Source organism: Ranitomeya variabilis, chromosome 5 (genome assembly GCF_051348905.1).
Source record: "Ranitomeya variabilis isolate aRanVar5 chromosome 5, aRanVar5.hap1, whole genome shotgun sequence".
Taxonomy (NCBI): domain Eukaryota; kingdom Metazoa; phylum Chordata; class Amphibia; order Anura; family Dendrobatidae; genus Ranitomeya; species Ranitomeya variabilis.
Genome location: NC_135236.1, coordinates 270,530,360 through 270,551,475, shown reverse-complemented (window position 1 = coordinate 270,551,475; position 21,116 = coordinate 270,530,360).

Below are 21,116 nucleotides of genomic sequence, written 5' to 3'. Positions count from 1 at the left end.
AACATCATTCTCACTTGGGTGTCATCTTCTGGTAGGGGATCTTTCTTGCAATAGGATGAGTGGATCCAAGTGGGTCTTCCCTCCAGTTTCACAGAGTTTAATGTCAGCAGCACTTGAACAGGACCATCAAATCTGGGATCGAGTGGTGTTCTCCTTACACACTTTTTTCACCAACTCCCAGTCTCCTGGCTTCAAGGAGTGTATACCGGACACTGAATCTGGATCTGGCAATGAAGAAAAAAACTCGAGAATGGATATTAGCAAGTTTCTTGGTGAGTTCAATTACATAAGCAAACAAAGTATCATATTGCATAATCAGCTGCTGAGGGAAAGGATACCCCTAACCTGGGACTAAACCCAAACAAAATTTCATATGGTGACAGCTTTTCTGGGCCTCTGGGAGTGTGCCTAACACTGAGTAGTGTGATTGAGAGTGTAGGCCTAAGTCTGACCCTACTGCTAACCAGATCTCTCATGTGAGACTTGCTGTGAATGCGGGTCCCTGGTCACTCTCTGTCACTTCTGGGACCCCATAGCTGCATATCTCGTCTCTGAGAGTAGCTTCTTTGCAGTAGTCTTTGCTAACTCGTTCTTCACTGGGAAAGCTTCTGGCCATCCTGAGAAAACGTCCACGACCACAAGGGCATATTCGAAACCTCCACTTGGCGGCATCTGGATGTGGTCTATCTGGATCCTCTGGAAGGGGTACAGTGGTCTGGCAAGATGATGGATGGGAACTTTCTCCATTCTTCCAGGGTTGCATTTGCCGCAGGTCAGACAGTTGCTAGTGAACTTGGCTGTTAGGGTGGGGATCCCTGGAGCAAACCAGTAAGCACCAATCAGATCATTCATTTGTGTCTTTAATCTGTGTGGGCCCATGTGCCCACTGGACCACGATAGGGTACATGCTTTGGGGTAAACAGGGTTTGTAGTCCATTGAGTATACCCTTCTTCATGTGTTGCTCACTTCTGCATCCAGCATTCCTTCTTGTCCTTTGGGGCTTGCTCTTGCAGCTTTTTGAGCAGATCACAGGACGTCATTTGGTCAGGTTTCTTGTCTTCAGTCGTCATGTAGTAGCCGTCCGGCTCTACGACCTCTCCCACTTCTCCATATTGTCTTCCCTTGACTGCTTCTTTGGCTGCCATATCCGCCATGTTGTTGCCTCGTGCCTCTACTGTGTTTAGTTTTCCATACGCTTTGACGTTTAGTACTGCCACCACTTTTAGAAGTTGAAGTGTGTTCAGCAGGTCCTTAATGGCTCCATGATGCTTCACGGTTGTTCCGCTTGCTGTGATGAAGTCCCTTGCAGCCCAGATGGGCCCAAAGTCATGTGCTATGCCATGCGAGTACCTCGAATCGGTATACATTTTCACAGTCTTGTCTTCTGCCATCTGGTAGGCCTTCGTCAGCGCTATCAGTTCTGCTTCCTGGGCTGACAGACTAGGCAGCAGACTTCTGGACCACAGGATCTCTTGATTGCTGGGCACTGCACATCCCGTGTGGAATCTTCCTTCATCATCTGCAAATCTGGAGCCATCCACATAGAGGATCAACTCTGGGTTGGTCAGTGGCTCTTCTGCCACCTTGGGTAGTCCTGCTGTTTCCTGTTGCATGATGCTGAGGCAATCATGGTCATCCGTCCGGAGCAAATCCAGATCCCTGCGGAAGGTATGCAGATTTTGATCTTGATCAGAATTTTTATCTGAGGATCCATATCTGTATCCCCCCTTGGGAGTGGGAGTAGAGTGGACGGATTGAGGACTGTGCATCTGCAGTTGGTGACATTGTCGGGCAGGAGTAGAGAGCACTGGAGGCAAAGATGTCTGGCGGTGGAGAGATGTTTTGGCTGGGTTTGGTTGAGGATTGCTGAGATGTCATGCGGAGCCAGGATTTCCAATGGTTTTTCCAATGAGGTCGTGTGCTGCAACTGCTGCTCTCATGCAGGAGGAAGAGGCTCCCCTTGCAACTGGATCCAGGTGAGCTGAAAAGTAGTCCAAAGGTCTCTGCTTTCCCCCCTGAAGCTGCGTCAGTACTCCAGTAGCAAGGCCTTCTTTTTCCATCAAGTAGAGACTGAATGGCTTCTCGTAGTCAGGTAGGCCTCGTGCTGGCGCCGAGACTACAGAGTCTTTTAACTTCTTGAATGAGCTGAAGGCTGCATCTGTCAGGAGGAACGGGGTCACGCTGACATATTCACACAGAGGCTGCATTAGGACTGAGGCATCAGGGATCCAGGCTCTGCAATACGAAACTAGACCAAGGAAGGCCTGTAGCACCTTTGGAGTTGTTGGAGGAACCATCTTCTCCACTGTGGTCTTCCGGTCATCTGTCAGGCGTTTCGCCTGGTGAGCAATACAGTGTCTCTGGAACGTAACTTGCTTCAGACACCACTGGACTTTGTTCTTTGAGACTTTGCAATGCTGCTCCACCAGGTAGAGTAGGAGATACAAGAAATGGGCCAAAGCCAACTGCACAAAGGAGTAGATCGTCCACGTATTGTAGCAGGGTTACTTCTGCATGTTCTATGACCCAGTTGGTGAGGACTGTGGACATTGCTTTGGTGAACTGTAAAGGGCTGTTCTGGGCTCACTGTGGCATCACTGTCCATATGTGGTGCCCCCCTGGTGCGTTAAGGCAAACAGGTACTGGTCATCCAGGTGAAGGGGAACACTGAAGAAAACATTAGCCAGGTCGGTCACTGTGAACACTTTTGCTGTGGCAGGCACATTTGAGAGCAGAGTGTGCGGATTCGGCATAATTGCAGTTTCAGACAATGTGGCGTCATTCACAGCTCTCAGGTCATGTACTATTCTGAACTTGGCTGGCTCTCCTTTTACAGTCTTTTTCTTGACCGGGAACAGCGGGGTATTGCAAGGCGATGTGCAAGGAACAATGATTCCTATTTCCAGGTAGACCTTCAGTTGGTCAGAGGCAGCTTGACTCTAGGCCTTATGAGGGTACGGGGTACCTGGCTTGAGTGACACCCGTACTGGGGCAACTTGAGGTTTTCCCACGTCCTGGGGTCCCATAGACTTTCTGGTACTACGTCCAGTACCTCCTTGGGTAGGCCTCATCGGTTGTTTAAGGTTCTTGTAGGGCCGCCAGCATGACTCTTCTTGGGTCAGGGATGAAGAAAGTGTCACTGTCCCATCTTCCTGAAACACTGTGGTTGCCTTCAGCTTCTGCAATAGGTTCGCTCCCAGCAGGTTGAGTGGAAGGTCCTTGACACCACAAACGGGGACAGGATAGAGTGTCCTGGCTGACTGCACATGCACAGTGGCTTTGTAAGCTGAGAATGTCTGACTTGACCATCAATGCCCATGCGAGACACAGAGGATTCTGATAGGTGGGATCAGCGAGTTCCACAGGTCTCATCACACTTGCACCGGTGTGCAGAAGAAAAGATCTGACAACACCATCCACTTTAAGGGTAATTTGAGGTATTGGTCTTGCAGATGAAGTTTTACATGTCAGGAGCGTAGTGTCTTTCGGACCTGACTTGCTTGCCCCTGTCCTTTGGACAGGGTACTTCACTGCTTTCTGCACTTCCTTGACCTGTTTCTCTGGACCAACTCTTGGGTTGCATGGGTCCAGTCTCTTTGGGGGCGTGGGTGCTTTGCATGGGTTCTGGAAATGGCCAAACTTGCCACAGATGTAACACTTGACACTTCTGTCTTCGTAGGGTGGTTGCGCTTCCAGGTTAGTGGTGACCATGAGAGGGGCCGTCCTCTGCACTCCTGGTTGGGACTCAGTCCCTTTGGTTACTGTGGATAATGGCATGATGGGCACTGTAGCGGCAACGGGGTCCGGCCTGCTGATTGAAGCTGCGGTGGTAAGATGGGGCCTGCAGGTGCGTCAGTGGCGAGGCCCGGGGGTGCCATGAGACCGGCGGCTGCATCCAACCCAAGGTCTTGGGGCATTACAGGGGCTGCGGCTGCATCTGCCATCACTTTTTCCCCCTTTGCTAACCTTATTGAGGTCGGTGTCTCCTCTCCGGAGTCTGCAGCGGTTCTTCCGGTGTGTTGATCGGCACTTTGCAGCGTCTTCACCTTTGGCTCCCCTTCTGGCGTTCTAAGCAGCACAGCACCCGTTTCCTTCTTCGCACTCTTTGTGGTGCTATAATGGCGGCAGTTTTGGCAACAATTGGCAATAAACAGTCTCCTAGGCGTACATAAACCATTTTGCTGGGTCAGTCCACTGCCATTGACCTATTCTCAGGCTTAGCCACTATCAGTGGTTTCCTGATTGGCTGTCTCAGTCCATGCACAAAGGCCTGTGCCAACATTTGCCTGTGTATCTGGTCATGAATGGTGAAGCCCAAGTCTTGGAATACTTGCATTACTCTGCCATGAAACTTCTTTACAGACTGTCTTGTCTTGGCTCATGTCATGTAAGCTGAGGGCTTGTCCTGCCAATCTGCCTTTGGCCCACTCTCTGAGCTGTTCAATTAGCTGTGGCCGTGACTCCCAAGCATGTACATCTAATTATGCTGGAAGTTTGAATTGTTCCTTCATGATTGGCCAGAGTGCATTACCTGCTTCTATTTCCATTCATGGCCCAGAGATCATTCCAGGTGGCTGCATATGTTCGCTAGTTCTGCTACATTCTTCAGTAAAATGGCATGGGATGCATCCCTGGGTCTGGAAGATTGTCATCTGACTTGAAGTGCAGTGCACATAGTGTAATGGTGGTGCCTCTATCTGCCCCTGCATTCTTGGTGCCTGTGGGTTTCTTTCCCTAGTACTGGACAGCATGTATGATGTTCTATCTTCAGAGGAATAGTTGTGATAGCGTGTACTGGGGTCATACACTGGCTGATATTGGACTTAGAAGTTGCCTTTTTATGAGAGGATGTCTCCCCCCTTGCTGAAGCTGTGATGGATTAGGCTTATAGTTCCATGTTGGTGTGAAAGTAGGCAGCTCTGACCGGTGCTGAAATTGTACATTATCAACAAATGGTGATGTCAGTACTCCCACCCCTCTGCACCCATGGCTGAGCTGTCTGCTGCCTGATGTGTCCGGGGGCTGCCCACTGCAGGGGGGGATTTTCACCTTCTTTCGCTGATATCACAACTGGCAATGACTGGATTGTGCCAGGGACATAGAAGGGGAACCTTGTGCTGTAAGCACCACATTGTTTGAATTGGGCGTTGGCCCAGCAGAAGAAGAGGAAGAAGGAGGAGGGGTTGATGAAAAGAGTATGGGAGGAAGAGGTGAGTGAAGAAGGAGGAAAGAGGTGTGGAGAAGGAGAATGAGGAGATAGAAAGGTGTGGTAAAGAGAAATGGGAGAATCAGGGTGTGCAGAAGGAGGTGGAGAGAGAAAGAATAAACAGGAGGATTGGTTGAAGGGAGTAAAAGGAGGGAAGAGGTGTGGAGAAGAAGGAGATGGAGGAGTGAGGAACAAAGGGAGGAGAAGATGAGAGGTGTGGAAGAGAGAAGGAGAGGAGTGGAGATGGGTGTGGAGAATGAGGAGATAGGTGTGGGGGAGTGGAGAAGGAGGAGAGAGAGAGGGTGAGGAAAAGAGGGAGGAGAAGATGGGAGGTGTGGAGGAGAGAGAAGAGAAAAGTGTGGAAAAAGGAGAGAAAAGGAGAGAGAGAGAAGAATGAGGAGAGAAAGAGAGAGAAAAAGGAGGATAGAGAAGAACAATAGAGAGGAGCAATCATACCTTCTCCCTGTAGGGAGGGACGGGGCACGCCACATACTGTGCAAAAATGACTCCCTATACCATGGATTTTGCTGAGAGCAGACTGCGCAGATCCAATATCTCCCGTCTTATACACACAAAAATCACTTCCTGGTTTGCTCACATATCTTTCTGTACCACCTAAACGATGTAAGCTCTGCTGCTACTTCATACCATGTATTAGTATTCAGCAATTTAACATCAGCTAACTTCCCTTATTTTCCTTTCTACGTCATGCCATTCCGCAGCTTGAAGTCTGCCATTCTTATAAATTTCACATACAGTCATATGAAAAAGTTTGGGCACCCCTATTAATCTTAAGCTTAATGTTTTATAAAAATGGTTTTTTTTGCAACAGCTATTTCAGTATCATGTATCTAATAACTGTTGGACACAGTAATGTTTCTGCCTTGAAATGAGGTTTATTGTACTAACAGAAAATGTGCAATCTGCATTCAAACAAAATTTGACAGGTGCATAAGTATGGGCACCCTTATCATTTTCTTGTTTTAAATACTCCTACCTACTTTTTACTGACTTACTAAAGCACTTTTTTTGGTTTTGTAACCTCATTAAGCTTTGAACTTCATAGCCAGGAGTATGCAATCATGAGAAAAGCTACTTAAAGTGGCCACTTGCAAGTTGTTCTCCTGTTTGAATCTCCTCCGAAGAGTGGCATCATTGGCTCCTCAAAACAACTGTCAAATGATCTGAAAACAAAGATTATTCAACATAGTTGTTCAGGTGAAGGATACAAAAAGCTGTCTCAGAGATTTAACCTGTCAATTTCCACTGTGAGGAACATAGTAAGGAAATGGAAGAACACAGGTACAGTTCTTGTTAATGCCAGAAGTGGCAGGCCAAGAAAAACATCAGAAAGGCAGAGAAGAAGAATGGTGAGATCAGTCAAGGACAATCCTCAGACCATCTCCAGAGAGCTGCAGCATCAACTTGCTGCAGATGGTGTCACTGCATCGGTCAACTATTCAACACACTGTTTTTTTGCCGCCATGCATAACACCTTTTTGTATTACCAAACAACTCAATCTTGGTTTCATGAGTCCACAGGACCTTCTTCCAAAAAGAAATTGGCTTCTCCAAATGTGCTTTTGCATACCTCAGCCGACTCTGTTTGTGGTGTGCTTGCAGAAACGGCTTCTTTCGCATCACTCTCCCATACAGCTTCTCCTTGTGCAAAGTGTGTTGTATAGTTGACCGATGCACAGTGACACCATCTGCAGCAAGTTGATGCTGCAGATCTCTGGAGGTGGCCTGAGGATTGTCCTTGACTGATCTCACCATTCTTATTCTCTGCCTTTCTGATGTTTTTCTTGGCCTGCCACTTCTGGCCTTAACAAGAACTGTACTTGTGTTCTTCCATTTCCTTACTATGTTCCTCACAGTGGAAATTGACAGGTTAAACCTCTGAGACAGCTTTTTGTATCCTTCCCCTGAACAACTATGTTGAATAATCTTTGTTTTCAGATCATTTGACAGTTGTTTTGAGGAGTCCATGATGCCACTCTTCGGAGGAGATTCAAACAGGAGAACAACTTGCAAGTGGCCACTTTAAGTAGCTTTTCTCATGATTGCATACACCTGGCTATGAAGCTCAAAGCTCAATGAGGTTACAAAACCAAAAAAAGTGCTTTAGTAAGTCAGTAAAAAGTAGGTAGCATTTAAAACAAGAAAATGATAAGGGTGCCCATACTTATGCACCTGTCAAATTTTGTTTGAATGCAGATTGCACATTTTCTGTTAGTACAATAAACCTAATTTCAAGGCAGAAACATTACTGTGTCCAACAGTTATTAGATATATGAAACTGAAATAGCTGTTGCAAAAAAAAACATTTTTATAAAACATTAAGCTTAAGATTAATAGGGGTGCCCAAACTTTTTCATATGACTGTACTTTATACCTTCCAAAATTCTTCACATACTTAACACCTTCGTGTTCTGCCACTATCTGGGGGGCTGTTTTCTCATCAGGAAGTAAAAGACCCTCCTGTTGCTGGGCCACCTTATACCCCATGGCAAAAAACAAAATAAACAAACAAAAAAGGAAAAAAACAGCAAAAACTTCTAAAAAATGAGTATATAAAAACTCCAAAAAAAACCCCAAAAGAACAGAAAACCATCAAAAACCTGGTATACGATCAAAAACTCAAAATTTTGATACAAAAGAAAAAACTTTTAAAAAAGGTAAAGAGACAGATAGGATAACTTTGGAAAACAATAAAAACTTTAAAATGAAAAAAAAACAGAAGGTAAACCTTCAAAACAGCTATATATATTTTTTCTCTGCGCTCAAACGCAGTCAGAGACACACACTTCCCTTTTTCTTATGCTATTGTATCCAATGTCACTACAATCACGTATCTGAAAACACGTATGTCACAGCAAAAATGATAGATAGCACCTAGTTTAATTTCATCACAAATAGCTACACCATAGTCTGCATTTCAGAAACAGACAGAAAAAACAAATGTGACAGTGTGATTTACAATGCATATATCTCTGCAGCGTGGAAAAGGGGAAGTTCAGAAGAGAGAAAAAAAACTTTCTTTTACAATTGTATGCACTTAAAGTAGCGATACATGACTCGAAGCAAACAGATACAGACGTCCGGGAGAATCCCCTTTATTATGCTGTGACACGTGCAGGTTGCGCTGGGAACAGACTACTGCCAATCGCACTGGGCACACCTGTGCCCGGGCTGCCTGAGTGAGAAGCACAACAAGCGGGAAATCTACCGGTCCGGTGGTCCTAACTGGGTCGCCGGCACTACGGGAATCTGCAGTAGCCCTCTAAGTTATCACTACCCGTGCCTGGAGCCTGGGACTACCTGCCCCGGGACTCTACCTGTCCGTCCTATGCACGGGAATCCTGCAATAACTTATCGAGCGATTTGACCTGCGGTCTGTTACCCAGCAACCACAAGCAAAACAGTCACTGTTCCTTTCTTTTCCCAGATCTTACACAAACACAACACATACATGGCACACAGCAGACACCTTGACTTATATCCCAGGGTTTGGATACAGGCTTTGGACTTTTTACACTACCTGGGAATGCGGTGGTGACCACACCTGACCGGCAAGAGGCATAGACCCGGACTGGGCACAGGGGACTTTCAGGTAAGATGATAACATTTTCTTACCTTATGGAGCTGCGCAGTCTCCGTCCCGTGAACCAAGGCCGTGGCCAACACCTCCGTCTCTCCGGTCAGCAGGGTCCCGTGTTTCGTCCACGCCTCGCGTTGGGCGCCATTTGATATGGAAATTTGGTTTGGATAAATTTATCCCTGTGTGTGCTGCGGCCGTTCCCAATAAGACTTGAGTATTTTGAGCGCTCATCAAGAATGGACTGTACACCACTGTGACAGAAAAGCATTCCATCAATACTGATACTTTATTGTACATAGTTTTATAATTGCATATAGAAAGGAGTTGTTAGGGGTGGTTAGTTAATTACCATATTGTCTAGCTCCTCTGTCATTGGTTATCTAAACATATATGGAATATTGTGATTAATGCACATATGAATGCTGATTAAGCAACTAAAATTGAGCTCTCTGCATCTAGGAGAGTTGAGACATCTGATCAGCACTTAGTACATCTGGTGTTGTTCCGCTTTTGAGATGGAAAACCCCATACAATCTGTCTGGCTTATATTAGTTTATGTCAGCCATTTTAAGCCATTGATTATAATGTATATAAGCTGTGAGTATATGAGTATATATGATTTAAAGGAGTATACATGCAAGTGAGATCTATATGATATATATATTTCTATCACGGCTTCAAGAGGTAGTCACCGGGAAGGATCTTCCAACAATCTTGAAGGAGTTCCCAGAGATGCTTAGCACTTGTTGGCCCTTTTGCCTTCACTCTGTGTTCCAGCTCACCCCGAACCATCTCGATTGGGTTCGGGTCTGGGGACTGTGGAGGCCAGGTCATCTGGCGTAGCACGTTATCATTCTCCTTGGTCAAATAGCCCTTTCACAGCCTGGAGGAGTGTTTGGGGTCATTGTCCTGTTGAAAATTAAATGATGATCCAACTAAACGCAAACCGGATGGAATAGCATGCCGCTGCAAGATGCTGTGGTAGCCATGCTGGTTCAGTATGCCTTCAATTTTGAATAAATCCCCAACAGTGTCACCAGCAAAGCACCCCCACACCATCACACCTCCTCCTCCATGCTTCATGGTGGGAACCAGGCATGTAGAGTCCATCTGTACACTTTTTCTGCATCACACAAAGACACTGGTTGGAACCAAAGATCTCAAATTTGAACTCATCAGACCAAAGCACAGATTTCCACTGCTCTAATGTCCATTCATTGTGTTTTTAGCCCAAACAAGGCTCTTCTGCTTGTTGCCTGTCCTTGGCCGTGGTTTCCTAGCAGCTATTTTACCATGAAGGCCTGCTGCACAAAGTCTCCTCTTAACAGTTGTTGTAGAGATGTGTCTCCTGCTAGAACTCTGTGTGGCATTGACCTGGTCTCTAATCTGAGCTGCTGTTAACCTGCAATTTCTGAGGCTGGTGACTCGGTTAAACTTATCCTGAGAAGCAGAGGTGACTCTTGGTCTTCCTTTCCTGGGGCGATCCTCATGTGAGCCAGTTTCTTTATAGCGCTTGATGGTTTTTGTCACTACACTTGGGGACACTTTCAAAGTTTTCCCAATTTTTTGGACTGACTGACCTTCATTTCTTAAAGTAATGATGGCCACTCGTTTTTCTTTACTTAGCTGCTTGTTTCTTGCCATAATACAAATTCTAACAGTATTCAGTAGGACTAACAGCTGTGTATCCACCAGACTTCTGCACAACACAACTGATGGTCCCAACCCCATTTATAAGGCAAGAAATCCCACTTATTAAACCTGACAGGGCACACCAGAGAAGTGAAAACCATTCCTGGTGACTACCTCTTGAAGCACATCAAGAGAATGCCAAGAGTGTGCAAAGCAGTCATCAAAGTAAAAGGTGGCTACTTTGAAGAACCTAGAATATAAGACATATTTTCAGTTGTTTCACACTTTTTGTTAAGTATATAATTCCACATGTCTTAATTCATAGTTTTGATGCCTTCAGTGTGAATGTACAATTTTCATAGTCATGAAAATACAGAAAAATCTTTAAATGAGAAGGTGTGTCCAAACTTTTGGTCTGTACTGTATGTTAAAATACTTGGAGAGGTCATGTTGCTTTATGCTTAAGAGGATACGCCCTTGAAATGGGTGTTTCAACAAGACAACGACCCTAAACACACCAGTAAACAAGCAAAATCTTTGGTTCCAGTCCAACAAAATTGAGGTTATGGAGTGGCCAACCCAATCCTCGGATCTTCACCTGATAGAACGCTTGTGGGGTGACATTTAAAATGCAGTTTCTGAGGCAAAGCCAACAAATGTCCCAAAATTGTGGGTTGTAGATGCATCCTGGGCTGGAATAACAGTTGACAGGTGCCAGAAAGTTGGTTGAGTCTATGCAACATAGATGTGAAGTAGTTCTAAAAAACTGTGGGTATACAACTAAATATTAGGTAAGTGGAAAAAAAGTACATATTGTGAGTTTGTAAAGACAAATGCATACACTGCTATTTTTTAGAACAGCCCAATGCTCATTTTTTGTTATTTTTTGTAAAGTTTTTAAAAAATATATACTGTATTTTTTGGACTATAAGATGCATTTTTTTCCTCCAAAAATGTGGAGGAAAATGAGAGCGCGCCTTATAGTCCGGATGTCCCTGCTCTTGCTGTGTTGGGGAGGTTTGAGAGCAGCAGCGGCGACTGCGGCTAACTCCTGTGCCTGCTGCTGAAAAAAAAGAATATTCACTGCATTCCATGCCCATGGGCGTGGAGGGCAGTAAATATTTATTTCTCTTTAATAGCATCCTGGTATGTACGGCCCCATCCTTATCCTGGTATCATTGGCCTCCATCTCCGTCCTGTTACGAATGGCCCCATCCTTATCCTGGTATGATTGGTCCCCATCCCAATCCTAGTATGGATTTCCCCATCCTTATCCTTGTATCATTGACCTCCATCTCTGTCCTGGTATGATTGGCCCCCATCCTGGTTTGCAGGGCCCCAACTAAAACAAAAAAATTACACTTACCTTTCTCCGCTCCCTTGCTGTGTCTTGTTCCAATGCCAGCAGCTGCTTTATGCTTGTAAGCAGCACATGGCAGTAAAGTCATGCGCTGCTTACAACCCGAGCACAGCTGCTGGAATACTTACTGCTTTGTGTGTGGAGTGCAGTGAGTATTCATTGCTCTTTAGCATGCAGTGTCAGCCGCCGGGTTCCTGCAGCTGCCTGGCTTTCAGGTGTCCCCGCTACTAAAGGGAATGAATATTCACTGCTCTCCACTCCCATAGGCGTGGAATGCAGTGAATATTCATTGCCTTTAGTAGCGTCACACGTGATCTCTTTTCACTAGCTTCAGCCATGCAATGCATAGCTAAAATGATCACAGAATCATACAATATTAGCGTTGGAAGGGATCTCAAGGGTCATCATGTCCAACCTCCTGCTCAATGCAGGATTCACTAAACCATCTCAGACAGATGTCTATTCAGCCATTAAAGACTTTCATTGATGGAGAATGATCATCTGCTATGAGTGCCAGCCGCAGGGCTGTGCTCAAAGCAATCTGGCCATGACAACCACAGGAGTCTCCTGCAGACCCCGAGTTGTTATGCCAACCCATCTGGGACACGGGTGTCAATGGGCGGGGTTTGTGGCGAGCATGTCAAATGTTTCTGTCAGAAATTGACTGCGGCATTTAAAATGTTAACAGTTGCGTATGGATCGGAATTCCACCCATGGCTGTTAGGGGCACATGTCTCAGAACCAGAGCCCACATGTAGTGCGGGGACACGAACTATGATATACTGATACGTCATAGATCATAAAGGGGTTAAGTCGGGGGAAAAAACAAGTGTGTCCATAAGATATCTGTAATCTAAAGCTTTTCCTGTTACAATAAAAAGCAATTTGCATAAAAATGCCACATCTGAACATAGCCTTTTTATATCGGGGACATACAGGCATGCCTTCAGATTGACTATGCAAATTGCCTCTTTAGAGAAAACGAATAGAACTTTAGTGCCACCTGTCACTCTCCACAAGGAGAAATGTTACCCCTTGAATCCCGTTCAGATTGACTTACATAGGTATAGATAAATATTCTTTTAAATATTTATGTTAATTAGTAATTATGTAATTATAAGTTTGCGCTAACCCTTTTATGTTTGTAAAAATGTGCATCGTACAAATAGGATAGATACCAATAATAAAAAGTGTATTAGCATATATCAAGGAGATGCCATATTCACAGCAAGCCTTACTGAAACCAAGTGTTTTATAAATACTTATGTGACCAATTTATGATAATGCAAAGTACTACATGAAAACCTTGTCTGATTTCCCTCCCAGCCTTTTCTTTTCTTTTGATCTAATAATGTTAACAAAAACATTAGATTAAAATTAATCGAAACAGAATGAGAAAGATCATTAGTAGCATAAGCGAGAGAAAACGACAACTGTCATATGTCAAACAGTTTTTAATAAGCGTGGCTTGTTAAACTGAAGAGAGCTGCTGCATCAGCATTACTGATCTCGTCTCTAGGTTGTGATGGAATAGGGGGAGTTTTGTTTCCTCCACTCCTCGCTCTCCTCTTGGTCTACCCAAATTCAGTGGTTTCAGTGTGCCTCCCTTTTTATATACAAATAAGCTGACTCACCTACCTCAGACACATGAAGAATGTAGCTTCAATAATCTTGTCTGTTAGAGGTCCATTGGTTCTAATTTGGGTGCATATGTTGCAGTCTAGTAGAATTTGGATACTGGCTTCAAAGTCTATGTAACAGTAGACCTCATCTTACACAAAATCTGTTCCATTACTCAGAAGAATTGGATTCTACATTCACCACGTTCCAAATTGGATTTATGTACCATAAAGATGTAAGTTTTTTGTTTTTTAAACAAACTCATTGATGGTATTGTGTATCAGGGCTCTTTCTATCTCAATCACTTGTGATTAATTAGTTTTCCAGATGAGCCCAATTAAAAGAAAACTACTTAAGAAGGATGTTCCACATTATTGAAGGTGTATTTGTCGCTCGTATAGTGACAGCTGTCAGTGGTCAGAACCATGGATACCTAAGCTACTGCAATATCCTATACATGGGGTAAGCGACATAGTGAATCAGAAGAACTATACTACATTTCTAATTGGAAGCATTTGCTAATGTTATTACAACTACTACATATTGGGATAGGATTTGGAGATTGGAATACTCCTTTAAGTATTCCACAGGTTTTAAGCAATATGGGAAAGAAAAATGATCTCTGCTGCCTGGATGACTAGATGATGTGCTGCCTAGAACAAATTATGAAAACATTAGATAATTCATGAAAACTTAGGTGTGATCATTGTACTGTGAAGAGATTTGTGGCTGATATAAAGAAAAGACAGGTTTGTGCAGATAAAGGCATAACAAGGAAGATTTCTGCCAGACAATTTCATTGGAATAAGAGAGGTGCTGCTAAAATACCACTGCAAAACAGAAAACAAGTATTTAAAGCTGCTGGTGCCTCTGGAGTTCTACGAACATCAAGGTGTAGGATCTTCCAGAGGCTTGTGCATAAACCTATTATGATACACCTAAACAGTGCTCACAAGCAGAAATAGTTGCAGTGGGCCCAGACATACATGAAGACTAATTTTAAAAGTCTTGTTTACTGATGAGTGTTGAGCAACCCTGAATATTCCAGATGGATGGAGTAGTGGGTGGCTACCATGTCACAAGAAGGCTCCAACATCAGCAAGGAGATGGCGGAGTCATGTTTGGGCTGGAATCATAGGGAGAGAGCTGGTAGAACCCTGCAGCGTCCCTGAAGGTGTGAAAATGGCGTCGACAAAGTACAGTTGTGTTAAAAAAGTATTTGCCCCTTCCTAGTTTCCTATTATTTTGCATGTTTGTCACTTAAATGTTTCAGATCAAACTTAGTTAACCCCTGAACGACCACCGATACGCCTTTTAACGGCGGCAGTTAAGGGTACTTAAACCACAGCGTCGTTAATTAATGGCGCTGTGGAAAAAGTGAATAGCGCCCCCCAGAGTTGGACTTTCTCTGGGGTCTCGGTTGCTGGGGGTAGCCGAGACCCCAGAGAACATGATTCAGGGGTTTTTTACCTACCCCCCAGGTTGCGATCGCCGGTAATTAATCGTTTACCGGCGGTCGCAAAAAAAAGCAGCGCGATTTCCCATTTAATTTCTCTGTCCTCTGATGTGATCGCACATCAGAGGGCAGAGAAATGGGGTCTCCGATTGCCCCCCGATACTCACCTGTCTCCCCCGGTGCTCCTCATGGCTTCCGATGGCGCTGTCATCTTGTTCTGGTCAAAAAATGGCGGGCACAGTGCGCCGACCGGCACCCGGAAGATCTTTGGGGTCTCGGCTGCCGGGGGTAGCCGAGATCCCAAAGAACATGATCGGGGTCGGTTTTTACCGATCCCTGTTTTGCCATCGCCGGTAATTAACTGTTTGCCGGCGTCCGCAAAAAAAAAAAGCGGTGTGTTTTCTCTGTCCTCTGATGTGATTGCACATCAGAGGACAGAGAAATAGGGGGATTCGGGGACCCTATTATACTTACCGGTGTCCCTGGGTCCTCCTGCGCCCCCTCCTGGCCGCCGGCTTCTTCATCCGGTAAGAAAATGGTGGGCGCATGCGCAGTGCGCCCGCCATGATTTGCTGGCCGGCAGCTAGAGGAGTTGGGCTAAAGTTAGGGCTGGGGCTAAAGTTAGGGTTGGGGTTAGAGTTGGGGATAAAGTTAGGGCTAGGGTTGCTGCTAAAGTTAGGGTTAGAGTTGGGATTAGGGTTTGGATTAGGGTTGGTATTAGGGTTAGGTTTGGGATTAGGGTTAGGTTTGGGATTAAGGTTGGGATTAGGGTTAGGGGTGTATTGGAATTAGGGTTAGGTTTGAGGTTAGGGTTGAGATTAGGATTAGGGGTGTGATGGATTTAGGGTTTTGATTAGGGTTGGTGTTAGGGTTGTGATTATCGTTAGGGTTGTGATTAGGATTATGGATCGGGTTGGGATTAGGGTTAGGGGTGTGTTGGAGTTAGAATTGGGGGGTTTCCACTGTTTAGGCACATCAGGGGGTCTCCAAACGCCACAGCCAATTTTGCGCTCAAAAAGTCAAATGGTGCTCCCTCCCTTCTGAGCTCTGCCGTGCGCCCAAACTGGTTTACCCCCACATATGGGGCATCAGCGTACTCAGGACAAATTGGACAACTTTTGGGGTCCAATTTCTCTTGTTACCTTTGTGAAAATAAAAATTTGGGGGCTAAAAATCTTTTGTGGAAAAAAATATTTTTTATTTTCACGACTCTGCTTTATAAACTTCTGTGAAGCACTTGGGCATTCAAAGTTCTCACAACACATCTAGATAAGTTCCTTGGGGGTCTAGTTTCCAAAAAGGGGTCACTTGTGAGGGGTTTCTACTGTTTAGGTACATCAGGGGCTCTGCAAACGCAACATAACGCCTGCAAACCATTCTATCAAAGTCTGCATTCCAAAACGGCGCTCCTTCCCTTCCGAGCTCTGCCATGCGCCCAAACAGTGGTCCCCCCCACATATGGGGTATCAGCCTACTCAGCATAAATTGCACAATACATTTTGGGGTCCAATTTCTCCTGTTACCCTTGCGGAAGTAAAAAGTTTGGGGTGAAAAGATCATTTTTGTGGAAAAAAATATTTTTTTAATTTTAATGGCTCTACATTATAAACTTCTGTGAAGCAGTTGGGGGTTCATAGTGCTCACCACACATCTAGATAAGCTCTTTGGGATGTCTAGTTTCCAAAATGGGGTCACTTGTGGGGGGTTTCTACTGTTTAGGTACATCAGGAGCTCTGCAAATGCAACATGATGCCTGCAGACCATCCCATCAAAGTCTGCATTCCAAGCGGCGCTCCTTCCCTTCCGAGCCCCGATGTGTGCCCAAACAGTGTCCCCCCTACATATAGGGTATCAGCATACTCAGGACAAACTGGTCAACAAATTTTGGGGTCCAATGTCTCCTGTTACCCTTGAGAAAATAAAATATTGTAGGCTAAAAAATCATTTTTGAGGAAAAAAAAAAGGATTTTTTATTTTCACGACTCTACGTTATAAACTTCTGTGAAGCACCTGGGGGTTTAAAGTGTTCACCACACATCTAGATAAGTTCCTTAAGGGGTCTAGTTTCCAAAATGGTGTCACTTGGGGGGTTTCCACTGTTTAGGCACATCAGGGGCTCTCCAAACGCAACATGGTGTCCGATCTCATGTCCAGCCAGTTCTACATGGAAAACGTCAAACGGCACTCCTTCTCTTCCAAGCTCTGCGGTGCGCCCAAACAGTGGTTTACCCCCACATATGGGGTATCGACGTACTCAAGACAAATTGAACAGCAACTTTTGTGGTCTAATTTCTCCTGTTACCCTTGTGAAAATAAGAATTTGTGGGCGAAAAGATAATTTTTGTGTAAAATGCGATTTTTTATTTTCACGGCTCTGTGTTATAAACTTCTGTGAAGCACCTGGGGGTTTAAAGTGCTCACCACACATCTAGATAAGTTCCTTAAGGGGTCTAGTTTCCAAAATGGTGTCACTTGTGGAGCGTTTCCATTGTTTAGGCACATCAGGGGCTCTCTAAACGTGACATAGCATCCGATCTCAACTCCAGCCAATTCTGCATTGAAAAAGTCAAACGGCGCTCCTGCTCTTCCAAGCTCTGCGGTGCGCCCAAACAGTGGTTTACCCCCACATATGGGATATCGGCGTATTCAGGAGAAATTGCACAACAAAATTTATGGTTACATTTCTGTTTTTACACTTGTGAAAATAAAAAAATGGTTCTGAAGTAAAATGTTTGCAAAAAAAGTTAAATGTTCATTTTTTCCTTCCATATTGTTTCAGTTCCTGTGAAGCACGTAAAGGGTTAATAAACTTATTGAATGTGGTTTTGAGCATCTTGAGGGGTGCAGTTTTTAGAATGGTGTCACACTTGGTTATTTTCTGTCATATAGACCCCTCAAAATGACTTCAAATGTGATGTGGTCCCTAAAAAAATGGTGTTGTAAAAATGAGAAATTGCTGGTCAACTTTTAACCCTTATAACTCCCTAACAAAAAAAAAAATTGTTTCCAAAATAGTGCTGATGTAAAGTAGACATGTGGGAAATGTTATTTATTAACTATTTTTTGTGACATATCTCTCTGATTTAAAGGCATAAAAAAAACAAAGTTTGAAAATTGCAAAATATTACAATTTTTTGCCATATTTCTGTTTTTTTCATAAATAATCGCAAGTAATATCGAAGAAATGTTACCACTAACATGAAGTACAATATGTCATGAAAAACAGTCTCTGAATCAGCGGGATCTGTTAAAGCGTTCCAGAGTTATAACCTCATAAAATGACTGGTCAGAATTGTAAAAATTGGCTCGGTCATTAAGTACCAAATTGGCTCTGTCACTAAGGGGTTAAATATTAGTCAAAGATAACACAAGTAAACACAAAATACAGGTTTTTTTTAATGAAGGTCTTTATTACTAAAGGAAAAAGAAAAATGGTGACACCTGGGAGACATATTGGATACAGCAGAAGTCCTAACTGTCCGTCCCACCCCCCCAAAAAAAAAAAAAAATACATTTTTGGCAGGGTAACAGAAGAGCAAATCTCAAAACTTTGCACCCCTTAAAAAATGATATTGTGTTTACTGTAGACCCCTAGGGCATGTGCGCACGTTAAGTATTTGGTGCTGAAGTTTCAACACCATTTCTGCATCTCTGGGTATGGCCGGCGTCACACTGGCGAGTTTTACGGACGTAAGAGCGCAGAAACTACGTCCGTAAAACTCGCATAACATACGGCACAATTATTCTCAATGGGGCTGCTCCTATTAGCCGTATATTACGGTTCAGTATTATACGGCTTTCTACGGCCGTACAAAATCGCAGCATGCTGCGTTTGTCAGCGTACTGCGCAAAAAAATCGCCAATGAAAGTCTATGGGGGCGTGAAAAATACGGATTCCACACTGACCAGCAGTGTGACTTGCGAGAAATACGCAGCGGTGTTAGTGAAAAGTCGGTAATTCAATTGCCGGCTTTTAATTTCTCCTGCACAAACCCGACAGGATATGAGACATGGTTTACATACAGTAAACCATCTCATATCCCCTTTTTTTTTGCATATTCCACATTACTAATGTTAGTAGTGTGTATGTGCAAAATTTCAGCGCTGTAGCTGCTGAAATAAAGGGTTAAATGGCGGAAAAAATTGGCGTGGGCTCCCGCGCAATTTTCTCCGCCAGAATGGTAAAGCCAGTGACTGAGGGCAGATATTAATAGCCAGGAGAGGGTCCATGGTTATTGGCCCCCCCCCCCGTGGCTAAAAACATCTGCCCCCAGCCACCCCAGAAAAGGCACATCTGGAAGATGCGCCAATTCTGGCACTTGGCCACTCTCTTCCCACTCCCTGTAGCGGTGGGATATGGGGTAATGAAGGGTTAATGCCACCTTGCTATTGGAAGGTGACATTAAGCCAGATTAATAATGGAGAGGCGTCAATTATGACACCTATCCATTATTAATCCAATTGTAGGAAAGGGTTAAAAAACACACACACACATGATTTAAAAGTATTTTAATGAAAAAAACACAGCGGTTGTTGTAATAATTTATTGTACTCTCAGTCCATCAGGAACACCCTCGCTTGGAAAAATAATAAACGCACAAGATACATACCTTCTGCTGTCAGATCAGGTCCCACGAAGTAATCCATCTGAAGGGGTTAACTAATATTACAGGCAGAGCTGCGATAAACCGCTCGCTCGTACCTGTAATCCCCGGGTGCTGAAAGGAAAGCAGTGATCTATACTTACATTCAGTTGCGGTGATGCGCCCCTGCTGGATGTTCTCATGAACTGCAGCCTGGGAACTTTTTCCCACGCTACAGGTCATATGAGGACATCCACCAGGGGGCGCATCACCGCGAATGAATGAAATGTAGGTCAATGACCTACATTTCCTTCAGTCGCGGTGATGCGCCCCCTGGTGGATGTCCTCATATGACCTGTAGCGTGGGAAAAAGTTCCCAGGCTGCAGTTCATGAGAACATCCAGCAGGGGCGCATCACCGCAACTGAATGTAAGTATAGATCACTGCTTTCCTTTCAGCACCCGGGGATTACAGGTACGAGCGAGCGGTTTATCGCAGCTCTGCCTGTAATATTAGTTAACCCCTTCAGATGGATTACTTCGTGGGACCTGATCTGACAGCAGAAGGTATGTATCTTGTGCGTTTATTATTTTTCCAAGCGAGGGTGTTCCTGATGGACTGAGAGTACAATAAATTATTACAACAACCGCTGTGTTTTTTTCATTAAAATACTTTTAAATCATGTGTGTGTGTGTTTTTTAACCCTTTCCTACAATTGGATTAATAATGGATAGGTGTCATAATTGACGCCTCTCCATTATTAATCTGGCTTAATGTCACCTTCCAATAGCAAGGTGGCATTAACCCTTCATTACCCCATATCCCACCGCTACAGGGAGTGGGAAGAGAGTGGCCAAGTGCCAGAATAGGCGCATCTTCCAGATGTGCCTTTTCTGGGGTGGCTAGGGGCAGATGTTTGTAGCCACGGGGGGGCCAATAACCAAGGACCCTCTCCTGGCTATTAATATCTGCCCTCAGTCACTGGCTTTACCATTCTGGCGGAGAAAATTGCGCGGGAGCCCACGCCAATTTTTTCCGCCATTTAACCCTTTATTTCAGCAGCTACAGCGCTGAAATTTTGCACATACACACTACTAACATTAGTAGTGTGGAATATGCAAAAAAAATGGGGATATGAGATGGTTTACTGTATGTAAACCATGTCTCATATCCTGTCGGGTTTGTGCAGGAGAAATGAGAAGCCGGCAATTGAATTACCGGCTTTTAACACATATCGCGCTGAATGAAATCTAAATACAGAATATATATATATGTGTCTCAATGACATATATATATATATATACTGTATATATGTTTTCCCGAACATTTGAGCACATAAATCCATTAGATGTCGGTTTTGCAAGCCTGCGCGAAAATCTCGCAGTACGGATGCCATACGGATTACATACGGAGGATGCCATGCGCAAAATACGCTGACACACCCTGACTACGGATCACTATTTTGGGAACATTTCACCGTATTTCGGCCGTATTACGGCCGTAAAATACGGACCGTATTGTCTTACGCCGAGTGTGACGCCGGCCTATGAGAAATGCAATGTAAAATAGGTGTGTTTTTTCATGCTTTTTTTTACATGTGTTTTTGTTGCAGATTTCTCCCCACTCATTTGTATGGGTGAAATCTGCAGCAAAAACG